The following is a 5,040-nucleotide window of genomic DNA, read 5'->3' on the forward strand; positions in this document are numbered from 1 at the left end:
GTTTTACATGACACGGCACCATCCGACCCGCTATGAACCGAATTTTTTTATATAGCTAGGGCCTAAAATCTTTAAAAAAAAATTCTGCACCCCATGAAATTTTTTTTGGGTTCGCCATTTGTTGTGGGGTGGAAGGTGGTGGTAAGTGGGAAAGAGAAAGATATGTGAGAAATTATATATTTTTTTATTTTTTATTTTTTTAAATGGTTGTATATTAATGTTATTTACACAATTAGTCTCTGGAAAAGTAAATTGACGAAAATTCCCTCATGGATAAGGCACATTACCGAATTTAACAAAAAAAAAATAATTGGGTTAGGCGCAAACGACATAACGTGTAAGATTTTTAAACATTAAATACAAAACTCATCAATTTTAAAGACAAAAGGCACCGCTTGAAATTTGATATAAAGATAAAGGATAAAACTTGCAATTCACTCTTAATCCAACTTAGAGGGTGTTTGATGTTGAGTTTTGAAAATAGATTATGCGTTTTGAATAATTAGACTCAGATAATTAGTTGTAACAAAACGTGCTACAGAAAGATAGTGTTTGGATTTGATTATGTTGTTTGATATCACAATAATCAGATAATCAACTATTTGATTGTTTGAAAAATATATATATTTTGATCTCTACAAAACGTAAAAAATCAGTTTTTGGATTATCACGTTTTCCTACAGTAAGTGGTGACCTACTTTTGGATTATCACATTTTGATCTCTACAAAACGTATAAATCAGTTCTTATTAATGTTTTACCAAACACTCAAAATAGATTTTTTGCGATTTCAAAACATAAGAGCAGGCGGGGTGGTGCGTGATACCACCCCATCACGCGTTAATCCATCACGGAACACCGTCGCTGCCCCTATCATCACGCGTGGAAAACTTAACGCGTTGAATGTGAAACGCGTTGGAAATTCAAAAAATGACCGTTGATGGGTGACCGTTGGGGGGTAAAAATGAACCGTTGGGTTTTTTTTTTTTTTTTGAATGTTATATAAATCTAGTTTAACCCAATACATTTCATATCAAAATTTATCCAACTCACTTCAAAAAATCATAAAATTCTCCAATTGATTTCAAGAAATATTTTTACAAGAAACATGGAAGGTTCAAGCAAGAGAGGTGGAGGTTCGAAAAAAAGAGGTTCGGGTACGAAGAAAAATCCCGTAAGACCCAAGGTTCGAGCGAAACTTGGCGAGCCGACGCGCTTTAGGTTGCAAGACGAACCCGACCAAGTCCCACCCTTTCAAACCCAACAATATCCACCCTTTCAATCGCAAACGTATCAAAACCAACCGTTCGTCCCACCGTTTCAACCTCACCAATTTCAACCCCAAACGTATCAAACCCAACCCCACCAACTCGACCCACTACTAGAAACCAACACCGTCATCCATCATTGTAACACCCCAAAATTCGAATTATTAAATTCGTTAGCATGTTGCCATGTTTAATAAAATGAGATACAATAACTAAGTTAATAAACCTAGTTAAATGCCTATTAGATAAGCTCAATGATGAAACTTGTGGCATTTATGATAGTAAGTTAAACTTGAGGGACTTAGAGTGCCAAACTTGGAAGTTTAATTTATTAAAACAAAAATCACACACACACCCACACAAGGTGTGCGTGTGATCGAGCAGTAGAAAAGGGGAAGGGGTGTAAACCCTAACCCACATGAAATCATCAAATTGGAAATGGATTTGAGGGTTAATTGGATGCATGAACCAAGATTTATGATCACTCAAGCGTTCTTGACACCAAGTAAGTCGAATTTTGCATATTGGTGATGTTTGATTTAGTGGGTTTAGTGTAATTCGTGAATGTAATGCTAAATCTAGTATGAATGATGGTTGCTATGGCTGTGTAGACATCAAGATATGTTAAATTTTGAATATGAACATGGATTAGGCAAAACCCACTTGCATGTCAAGGAATGGCTAGAAATTTTGAGGTTTCTACATGTTAATTTGGTTGTTGTTGATGATCTTGTTATGAATAATTGATGTCACAACCATATGTTCATAGTTAGGATGAAATATTGTTATGAACTTGATTGATTGTTAATAAGCTATGTGAAGAATTAGTAGGAATCACGCTTTAAAAGCTTGTACATAATGTGTTACAAATGCGAAACCCGCCAAGTGTTCGATGAAATGCCTAAGAGAACAAATTGTGAAATTATATGAAAGTTGTGGGTAAGTATGTATAGAAAGTGTTTGTAGTCGTTAGCAAAATAATATGTTAAGTGTGCTTACGACGGAGTTCATATGAGAATTCGGATTGAATGTATGGTTTGGTAAAATTATGCATTAGGAACTTGTACCTTATGCTTCAATGGTGTGATGCTCGCCATGTATTTGATGCGCTAGATTTATGGTAATTAAAAGTGAATGCGTATGAGTGTGAAATGAATAGCTTATTGGTAAACGATAATGTTGGAGTTATGTCGTGAACGTATGTAAGATAATAACTTTGATTAAGTGAATGTTGAACAATGTGGTTGTTAGTTCATGTTTATCTATGATAAAGTTCGACTATTAAGAGTCTATGTAGTTAAAAGTTGGAAATGGATGTGATATGAATGAACATGCGGACTAACTATGATATGGGCATAATGACTTGAAAGGATAGGAATCCCAAATTGACATGGACTCAAGTATGGAAAGCTAACGGGTCAAGCGGAGGTGAGGAAGCTAGCATGAACACTAACGCTTAAGGTAAGTGATTCCGTAATCACTTCTTAGTTGTTTATGTAATGTTATATGCAATTTAATTATATGTGATAATTGAGGTCGAATAGGAATGAATTGTATGATGTCAATGAAGTATTAAACGGATCTTAGTTTTGATCCGAGCAAGGTAGGTGTGATTAAGAAATTGTAGCTAAGTAGTGGAATTGGTTACTTATGTAAGGAATTCCTTTGTTATTAAGGATAGAGCATAGTTGACTAAAATGCCCTTGATAGGTATATCGGGCAAACGACCTTAGAAGTCGTTTGGAAACGAGCTATTCGATTAGAGTAATGTCTTGGACAAGTATGAAAGCGAAGTATAGGGTTTGGTATGTCATAGTCCACTTAATGCGCAAATACCCATAACGGGTCAAAAATAAGCCTTTGAGCGAAAATGGGTTAAGAGGATGCAAGACGTCTGAGAATTTAATCTTTTATGATAGGTGCCGATGAAATTATTAAAGTTCATATGAGATTGAGGTCAAATAAACAGATTATGTTGATAAATGCACGAACGGGTCAAATAGTTAGAAGATGATAATATGTCGAATGCACGTAAGTTAAGAATTTCCTTAATCCGGAGGTAGGATTTTAAGTTAATATGATAGAATGTGAATTTACAAGCATGTAGGAAGAAACGGGAGGTTAAACGGGTAAACGGTTCAAAAGTTATGCGAGTTTTAGTGCGTTCGAACGACGAAAACAACACAGCAGGAAAACTGATTTTCGAGAGGCCGTAGCCTACGCCCAAGTAGGCCGTCGCCTACGACCCCTGGAAAGTCAGTTTTTGCTGACGGGTTATTTTGCTGCCTACGGAGGTTTTTGGCTACGTGTAAATGCAAGGGCCGTCGCCTACGACCCCTAGGGCCGTCGCCGACGCCCTCCCCATGTCCAAAAAGCTGAAATTTAGTTATTTATGTTAATTATGCATCGTAGGCTTCGGTATATTACCCATGGTTTATGGCGAGCCTTCCAATCATGATTTCGAGTGTTCCCTTGACGCTTATGAGTTGTAAACCTAAGTCTAAGACCCATGTAAATATTGTATGATTATGTAAAGATGTAGGAAAGGTATGTACGTATGTAGTTGTGTATGTATGTATGTGTAAAGACATGTATGAGTGTATGCATGTAAGTAAGGTTGTAGGAAAGGTATGTATGTATGCAGATGTGTATGTATGTTTGTATGTAAGTACGTATGTATGCATGAATTGATATGTTAGAATTTTAACGTTACTAATTATGCGTTTGAGGTTGGTATGTAATGCAGGAATGAGTACATCGGATTCTTATGAAATTTAAGCCGAATCCGGAACAAGAGAAGGAGAAGGGTTATTCGAATGGATCAAGTTACATTATCGAACGTTATTCAATCTTTAATTATTTGAGATTAATGTTATATGATGTTGTCATTGACTAATGGCTAAGTTGTATGTGATGCCCACAGGTACTACACGGACTTCTTCTGCTGCTAAGGAAGTGAAGCGGACGTAGATCGAGTCAAGAGCAAGGATTGTACGGATAGATCAGTCACATAGTTGAAGTATATAATGTCTAGAAATCTAAATTTTAGTATGAATGTTGTGAATTCTTTTATAGAACGTTTAACATTTTTAGAATTTGGAACCTTCGTGAAAGTAATGTCGTTAATAAGGAAAGAAATTTTAAAGCTTTTTTTCCGCTGCGTCATTTTTAAGGTTAAACGTGTTAGGGTGTAAGAATCATTTTGCAAACGCGTATCGTGAACCACAACAAAGTCTTGACGACGATGAAGATGATGATTACGTTCAAGAACAACAACAATAACAAGAGGAAGAAGAAGAAAATGATGACGTTCAAGAAATCGTCCCAACCGTCCGACAACAATGGACGAGCGAGGAGGAGGTGTCCTTGGTGCAGGCGTATTTGCACATCTCGGAGAGCAGGAAACATGCCAACGAGCAAAGAAAGGATGCGTTTTGGAGCCGGGTCATTAATCATTTTAGGCAACTTCCCGGTGCAAGGATACGAAACATGGACCAAATGACGTCGAAGTGGACGGATTTGAACGGGAAAATTAGTAAGTTCAACTCGTGTTTCATTCAAAAGGTATGTTTTTTATTAAAGTTTAAATCTTTTAAAAAACAGTTTTTATTTTTTAAAAAAACAAAACAGTTTAAAAAAAAACAGAAACAATTTTTAAAAAAATAAACAAAACAGTTTTATAAAAAAAATAACAGAAACACTTTTAAAAAAACAGAACAGTTTTATAAAAAAAAAGAAACAGTTTAAAAATAAAATAAAACAGAAACAGTTAA

The 5,040-nt window shown here is 35.7% G+C and overlaps 1 long non-coding RNA gene across 1 annotated transcript; it reads left to right on the top strand.

Moving 5' to 3' along the window:
* The first annotated feature begins 1,637 nt into the window (after positions 1-1,637).
* Positions 1,638-4,244, top strand: LOC110940335. Its single transcript, XR_002593010.2, has 3 exons — positions 1,638-1,772; positions 2,638-2,728; positions 4,014-4,244. It is a non-coding gene; the product is annotated as an uncharacterized LOC110940335 (long non-coding RNA).
* Positions 4,245-5,040: the final 796 nt, after the last annotated feature.

This window comes from Helianthus annuus, chromosome 1 (genome assembly GCF_002127325.2).
Source record: "Helianthus annuus cultivar XRQ/B chromosome 1, HanXRQr2.0-SUNRISE, whole genome shotgun sequence".
Lineage (NCBI taxonomy): Eukaryota > Viridiplantae > Streptophyta > Magnoliopsida > Asterales > Asteraceae > Helianthus > Helianthus annuus.